Genomic DNA, 8,817 nt, shown 5'->3' with positions numbered 1-8,817 from the left:
TTGCCTCATGTATTGAGCTGCTCCTATGTTAGGTGCATAAATATTTACAATTGTTATATCTTCTTCTTGCATTGATCCCTTGATCGTTATGTAGTGTCCTTTTTTGTCTCTTGTAATAGTCTTTATTTTAAAGTCTATTTTGTCTAATATGAGAATTGTGGAGCTCCCTGCAGTTGGCCATGTCAGACTCGGAGCAGAGCTTAGACTTCCTGATGGAGCAGAAGCTAATCCACATGAGGAGATTTGAAAGTGATTTTACCCTCTAACTCAGTAATTCAACTTATAGGAATCTACACAGAGGAAATAATCAGAAATGTGAATAGAATTTATGTGCAAGAATATTCATCAAAATGTTATCTGTAGTGATAAAACAACCTGAATGTCCAACAGCATGTAATAGTTAAACAAACTCTGATAAAGCTGCTGGCTGCTTAGAGTGGTTTTCTCTTGAGGTGAGAATATCAGGAATGTTCATAAACATGAATGTTTTACAGCAAGCATGTGTAAGTTTGGTGATATGGAAAAAAAGATGATAAATAATAAAAAATAATTATGACTTTGAAAAACTTTAATGGTGTGGGAAGATACAACACTGAGTAAAAAAAGGATGGTACCATACTAAATATGTCATATAATATCATTTACATATGTGGGGAGGGGATTTCAGGAAAGAAACATTCCAAAATGTTAGCATTTGACATTATCTCTGGGGTATGAGATTATTGATGATTTCACTCTATTTTTTTCCTGAATTTTCCAAGGCTCTAGAATGAGCATTTTCCTCTTTTGTAATCATGAGAGAAATGAAAGTTATTATGCAAATAGATTGGTGCAAGAAGAGGAGAAAATGAAGCAAAGCCAAACATCACTGCGTATCAGGCAAGCAGGGGAAGGGAGAAGCCTGTGGCTGACCTACAGCAGGCACTGTTGGTTGCCTTGCTATGGAGCCCGGTTTGGCTTGGATCAGTAATGTGCCCAGCTCCAGGCAAAACACTCACTTGCTCAGCCCCTCTGTAGCCAGAAGTGGCCGTGTGATGTGTTTCTGGCCAGTGAGACGTGAGCAGAATTCTATCCAGGACTGTGGGAAGCAGCTCCTTCTCTGTTTCCCTTTTATCCCTGCCTTGAAAATGTATATGACGCCTGGAGCTGGAGTAGCCATCCTTCAACTTCAGGGTAAAGGCTGAGGAATCACAATGATGTCAGACCTGATGTTGACACTGAACCATCACCAGCAGGCACCTACCAATGCTTTCTTATTACGTGAGAAAAATACCCCTCTCTGTGTTTGAGCGCTTGTGAGTTGGGTTTTCCGTTAATTGTAATGGAATACCTAATAATTTGGAAGAAATGACCAAGATTTGTCATTAAGTGGTTTAAAAAAAAACAGAACACAAAATTATTTGTAGAGTTGTTTTGGTTGTCTGTTTCTACATAGCAAACCACTCTTAAACAACAATCAATCACTGGCTACTCCTCACAATTCTGTAAATCGAGAATGTGAGTAGGGATTAGCTGGGGGGTTCTTCTGCTCCACATCACCAGAAGGGGTCAGGTACTTGGTTGCATTTAGCTGGTGGCTGTGCTGGACCAGAAGGTCCAAGAAGTTTTCACTCACATGCCTGGCGCTGTGGCTTCTCTCTCTCTTGCTGGGTGGCTTAGACTTCCTCACAGCATGGTAGTCTCATGGCATTCAGAATCTTTATAAGACAGCTGGCTTTCAAGAGGGAGCATTCCAAGCATGCCAGAGCAGAAGCCACATACCTCTTGAGGCTAAGGCTTGGAAGTTATACAATATCACTTGAGCCATAATGTACTGATCAAAATAAGTCATGGGGCCAACTCAGGTTCAAGGGGAGAGGATATAAGCTTTGCCTCTCGATACAAGGAATGGTGAAGAACTTGAGACATATTTAATCCACCACAACAGTGTTATCACGATTTTAAAAATATGGTTATATGTATTGAAAAAAAAAAACCCAGAAGGTAGAATAGCCCTGGTACAAGACATTTAACAAAATGTCAGAAGAGGAAGGAGAGCTAATCTAACAAAGACCCGTATAGACTTTTCAGTGCTATCCTCAGCCTCATCCCCAAACCCAGAGCAAACAGAGTGGCTCAGATGTGAATAAATAAAAAGAAATGACATGAACATTATGCAGACATTCTACAGAAGTTGAGTGAAAGAAAGAGGAAAGAAGGAAGGAAAGAAGAAGAGAGGAAAGAAAAGAAAAAAACAAAGTCAAAGGAAAGAAAGAATCATGCAAAAGACAGACAACGAAGTCAGTTTGGAAGAAAACAAAACGCAAGGAAAAGAAGGAAATCCTTCATAAGTGTTACACACTAAGAGACAACCTAAAAAGAACTTGTATTTAATAAAAACAAGAACTCAAAGATGAGATGAGAAAACAATATAATAAGACAGAAGAAGAAGAAGAAGAAGGAGGAGGAGGAGGAGGAGAGGAAGAGGAAGAGGAAGGAGAAGGAGAAGGAGAAGAAGAAGAAGAGGAAGAAGAAGGAGGAGGAGGAAGAAGAAGAAGAAGGAGAAAGAAGAGGAGAAGAAGGAGAAGTAGCAGCAGCAGTTGGGGGGGGAGGGAGATTGTAGAGCAAGGAAGCAAATAGAGAAGCAAAGCAAGATCATTATAGAATTAATAGATAAGAAACAGAATAGATATGCTGCATATGAGAATATTTGTTAATGGAAAGGCTGAGCCAGTGCCAATGAATACAGAAGATAAAGACAAGAGCTAAAAGCAATTAGAGAGAAAAGAACAGATATGAAGGATGGTGAAGACAACTCAACATAAGATATTTGGTACCCCTGAGGTAGAGAAGCCAAGAAATGAAATAGAATGCTAGAGATATAATACAAGAATTTTCCCTGAAACACAAGAAGAATCCAATCTGCAGATTGAAATAAACACTCTGGTTCCATGAGAAACTGAAGCTTTGACACCAAGAAATATCCTGTGAACTTATTAAACCTTAAGAATTCTTCATACATCCTGAAGATGATACAAAATGTTAAATCAATTAATATAACTCAAGTATTTAAAATGGTTAAACATGTAACATATTATATTGTACATCAACTATAGTTTTTTGAAAAACTGAAAACAAATGGTTAAACAGTGCCTGACAGTTCTTTCAAGTATAAAATCTAGGCATAAAAAGCAATTCATCTACAAGGAAGAAAAGTCAAGCTGACCTCAGACTTCCAAGAGCATTATTTAACTGATAAATAATGGAGCAATATTTACAAAGTTTTGAGGAAAAGAAAATGGTACCCAAAATTATAATCATCAAGAAGTCATTTAGTATAAAAGCCAAAAAAAAAAAACCCCAGAATTTATCAAACCTGAAAGAACTTAGGAAGACAGAACCCAGCAACTCTACCTGGGATGGGGGGGAAGCTACTTTAATAACATTTTACATATTAAAATATGAATCCAAATAAAAATTCAGAAAAGGAGAAACAGCTGAAAGAGTACAGGCGATAAACACTAATACCATTAGATACTGACTGAAGACTAAACAATCGTAGAACAAATTTTGACAATGTAAAATTAATAATATAATTAACAAAATTAGGGAGTTGTGAGGAGAGCGCGGACACATGAGAGATACTGATTATCTTATTTTTCATAGCATTTACCCAATCGAAACCGCCGAATTTAAATCAGTGAACAAAAAATAGATAGGCGATGATTCTAACCTCTTAATGTTTTTCATAATATTTTCATAATCTATTTTCTTAAATGTGGAAGGATTTTATCAAAACAATATCTCTTGTGCAAATGACACATTTAACTGAAGTTCACCAATTCCCTCACCACTTTCAGTTCCATTAAATCCAAGTAATAACGAATTAAAACATTTTTGTGTGAAAAGTAGAACATGTAGTATGATCCCATTTTTGTAAATATAATTCTGTTAACATTTCTACCCATTCTTCTGTCTATAAAGATACACATGGAGATTACTACCATAATGTTCATTCAAGGGTGGAGATCCATGGGCGGCAGGTTTTTTTTAACTTTGTTCTTTTAGTTTTATTCTTTGTTCATTTTTTACTTTATTTTCTTAAATTATTTATGACTAACTTATTTTCATAAAACAAAAAAAAAGTGTTCAAGAAAGGAAGATCAGAAGAAAATACACTGAATTGTTATCAAATAATTATTCACGTTCAGAGAGAGAATACATATTTTTTTTACCTCTCTACTTTTCTATAGTTTCCAAAGCTGCTCATCTTTCAGATCTCGGTCCTCCATCATTTCCTCCTGGTTATTCACTGACCCCTATGCCTGGATGGGACCCATTGCCGTACCTTCTCCTGGGTCTGTGTTCCACCCCTACTGCAACATTTATCACACTTTAATGCGACTTATAAAATTGTCTTTCTTCGCTGCTAGACAGTAACCACTTTGAGAGCAGAGGTCATGTCTATCTTTTTTTTCTGATAAACTATCACATAGCAAAGCTACTCAATAAATATTTATTTGATAAATGTACATGCTGAAGTTATATCACACAGCAAATATTATAGCAGCACACAGCAATTGCCTTCTATCTTCTAAATTCAATCCTCTGGTTTTGCCAGACTTATCAAGCTGTAAGGTACATGGACAATGGAAGGAGAAAATCTTTTTTTTTTTTAAGAATTAATTTTTTAGAGCAGCTTTAGGTGCACAGCAAAATTGAGAAGAAGGTACAGAGATTTCCCGTACACTCTTTGACCCCAACATGCACAGGCTTTCTCATGATCAATATGCCCTACCAGAGTGACACATGTGTTACAAATGATGAACCTACATTGACACGTCATCATCACCCACAGACCAGAGATTACATTAGAGTTCACTCTCGGTGTTGTTATAGAGTCTCTGGTTTTGTACAAATGTATCAAATGATGTATATTCATCATTATAGTATCATACAGAGTATTTTCACTGCATTGCCCTAAAAATCCTCTGTGCTTTGCCTATTCATCCCTCCCGCCCCTAATCCTGATCCTTTTACTGTCTCCATAGCTTTGCCTTTTCCAGAATGTCATATAGTTGGAATCACACAGTATGTAGCCCTTTCAGATTGGCTTCTTTCACTTAGTAATATACATAGAACGTTCCTCCATTTCTTTTCATGGCTTGATAGCTTATTTATTTTTAGCGCTAAATAATATCCCACTATCTGGATATACCACAGTTTATTTGTCCATTCATCTACTGAAGGACATCTTGGTTTCTTCCCAGTTTGGGCAATTATAAAGATGCTATAAACATCCATTTTCAGGTTTTTGTGTAGACATTTTTGGATAAGTACCGAGGAGTGTGATTGCTGTATCATATGGTAAGACTATGTCAGTCTTGTAAGAAACTGCTGAACTGTCTTCCAAAGTGGGGCTACATTCTCACCAGCATTTGGCACTGTCAGTGTTCTGAATTTTGGCCAATATAGTAGGTGTGTAGGGACATCTTATTATTGTTTTAATTTGCATTTCCCTGGTGACATATGATGTGGGGCATCTTTCTGAATGCTATCCGCCATCTGTATAGCATCTTTGGGTGAGGTTCAGGTCTTATGCCCAATTTTTAATCAAGTTGTTTGTTTTCTTATTGATGAGTCTTAAGAGTTATTTGTATATTTTGGATCACAGTCCTTTATCAGATGTGTCTATTGCAAATATTTTCTCCCAGTCTGTGGCTGGTTTTCTCATTGTCTTGACTTTGTATTTGTCAGAGCAGAAGTTTTAACTTTAACGAAGTCCAGCTCACCAATTATTTCTTTCATGAATGATGCCTCTGGTCATGTATCTAAAAAGTTATCACCAAACCCAAGGTTATCTAGGCTTTCTCCTATATTATATTCTAGGAGTTTTATAGTTTTAAAGAGAAAATCATTTTTAAATTCAAAATGTAGCCCTTGATTTCCCATTTCCCTGATTGGAGAAGACAGTCAGTCACACATTAGCCCTGTAAGTCCTCCCAAAGTGAAAGCCTTATGATTGGAACAAATGTCAAAACTGGCAGTGATATTCTTTTAAATTTTTTCTTTTTGTGGTCCGATAAACACATCATTTTGCTCTTGAATTTCTTAATTAATCAGCTTGGACCATCACCTTACGGCCCTTCCTATTAATGTCTCTCCAAACTTTAAAGGAGTGTCCACACTCTCTACTTTCATCCCCTCATTTCTTGTTTTGCCCTCAGTCCACACAATCTGGTCTCCAATCCTACCCTGTTGAAGCAATTCTTTGCAAAATCATGAATGAAAAATTGCAAAGTCTGGTCCCTGAGCTTGTGTGTCCCCTCTGCAGCATTTGGCATGGTTCTTCATGCCCTCTTTCTGGAAATCTTTCTTCCTCGGACTTTCCCAAGACCCCACTCTCCTTTTGTTCCTCTCCTCATTCCTGATCATTAAGAACACACACTGATCTTGACAGGGAGCTGAAGACTTCCTCTTTATTCCAGCCCTGGGAATGGAATCTCGGATGTGAGTCAATAACAAAATGGGCTTCTTCCTCTGAGGGGTATACCCTGGGGTCCTGACGCTAGCAGCTGGAGCTCTTCAGTAGAAGGAATAAATAAACTGTAGCTGGAAGCGGCATCACATTACATCACATCATGCTCTTCTCTGCCACTAAGATCTCTTTTGTTCCTTCCTTTCTCTCTCTACCTCCTTAGACACCTGGCGGGCATCAGGACAGGGCTGGAGGGAGGAGAGACCAGATCAGCTCTGCTCCAGCCTCTCAGAGAGGGGTCTTCAGTTCTTCCCTTTATTTAAATGTTTTCATTCATTTCCTTCTTTGGGGATTGGAGAGGTAAGACCCCAGGTATCAAGGGCAGAATGGGAGCTTAGAGGAAAGAGGCCAAGAAGAAGCTGCCTTTGTGTCAGTCAAGATCTCAAGTTAAAGTTAACGATGGCCTTGAAGCTCACACACTGCCTAGGACCACTCACTGGTGTAGAAGTTCTGGCTCCTAATCAAGACGGTGCATTTGCCTGTGGTGTTTTCTGCACATCTTCAATCAGGAACCCACTGCAATCAGAGGTAGTTAATCCAGGAGTCAGGAACACAAGCTTCTCAGCAAAAACTCTCTGAGTAACATTTCTTGATCTCAGTTGTCAGCTTGTTAAATGTCATCACCCCCCGGATACCCAGGGCCCCCCTTTGCCAGTCCACGTGCTCTCCCTTGGTGGCCCAACCTTAAGATTGCTTCCACTACAACCTGCATAAAAACAACTCCCATGTCTCTACCACCACGCCTGATCTCTCTTCCCCAGAGCCACACACCTCCCAAGGCCCCCAAACCCACCACCCCCAAACTCATCATCTCTCCTACCAAACCTACTCCTTTCTGGTGTTCTCTAAACTGGGGATGATTTTTTTTTTTTTTCAAATAAATCTGATTCTTATATGCACAGCGTACAGGTGTGAAAGCCCTCCAATCCTGGGCCCAGGCAAACAAATGCATGAGGAGCAAAATCCTGTGTAACCCCCTCAGTGCTGTCCTCCACCCCCATCTCCCTCTTGAATTGACTCCATTCCACCCCTGGCCTCCAGTGGTCCCAGTTCACCTTAATCCTCCCACCCCCCGCGGGATTGCAGTTTCCTGTTGACAGAATCACCCATCAGGCTCTGCCTGCCTGCATGACTAAGTCCCCCTTCCGAGTCTCCCTCACCCACATCTTCTGATGCTGTCCATGGGGCTCTGGGCCTAGCGTAATGTGGGCACACACCTGCGTTACCCATCTTCTCCTTCAGAGACGGCGGAGGGGGCATCAACGCCTTGGCATCTCAACCCGACAGCCTTGCCAGCACTGCCCTGCACAGTTCCAGGGACAGACAGATGCCACCCCATCTCCAGCCAACCCCCAGGGGCCCTGACTCAGCTCAGCTGAAGACGCCCAACTCAGAAACACAAGGGTCATCCTTGACTTGACCCCCCGTGTACAATCAATCATTTCTTCTTGTGAATCTTCTTTCTAAAGATTTCTCATAACCCTATTTTTTTTCTAGCCCCAAATGAGCCCTGTTTTAGTCCAGTCTATTACCATTTGTCATCTAGAATATAGTTGACGCTTGAACAATGTGGAAGTTAGGGGCACCGACCCCTTGTACGGTCTAAAATCTACGTATAATTTTGACTCCCCCAAACTTAACTGCTGATAGCCCCCTGATGCCCAGAAGTCTTACTGACAACATAAACAGTCAATTAACACATATTCTGTATACGTATTATGTGCTGTATTCTTGCAATAAAGTAAGCTAGAGAAAAAGAAAATGTTATTAAGAAAGTCATAAGGAAGAGAAAAGACATTTACAGTACTGTAATGTATTTATCGGCACCATAAGTTTACAAGATGAATTGCCCGTCTGTACCTACCTCAATGTTGTCTTATATGATACAAAACACTGTAGATGTTATACGTGTTACTAACGTTACTAACACTGGATATCAAAAATGAAAAGACAATGTGAAAAAGAAAGTCACATTTTACAGGTATAACAATGCACACACAGATAACGAAGATGCAGCAATAGGATTGCTTTAGAGTCTCCTAGTGTAATCAATACCATTACAAAGTTATAACACAGTAAGAAAACTAAGACATTATTAATTTCATATTAAATATCACTCGACTTATGCCTCTGTAGGAATAGACTAGTATCTACAAATATGAAAAGATATTTTATGCATTCATGGCAAGACTTTTTCTTAATTTTTTCAATATTTCTAGACTATGCAGTTCATCTTCAAGTTTTTTCAAATTGTCACAAATCTCCAAAAATATTTCCAATATACTTATTGAAAACAATTC

The sequence above is a fragment of the Pseudorca crassidens genome, chromosome 11, assembly GCF_039906515.1.
Source record: "Pseudorca crassidens isolate mPseCra1 chromosome 11, mPseCra1.hap1, whole genome shotgun sequence".
Taxonomy (NCBI): Eukaryota; Metazoa; Chordata; class Mammalia; order Artiodactyla; family Delphinidae; genus Pseudorca; species Pseudorca crassidens.
The sequence above is the reverse complement of the archived record's forward strand: the minus strand, read 5'-3'. Positions refer to the sequence as shown.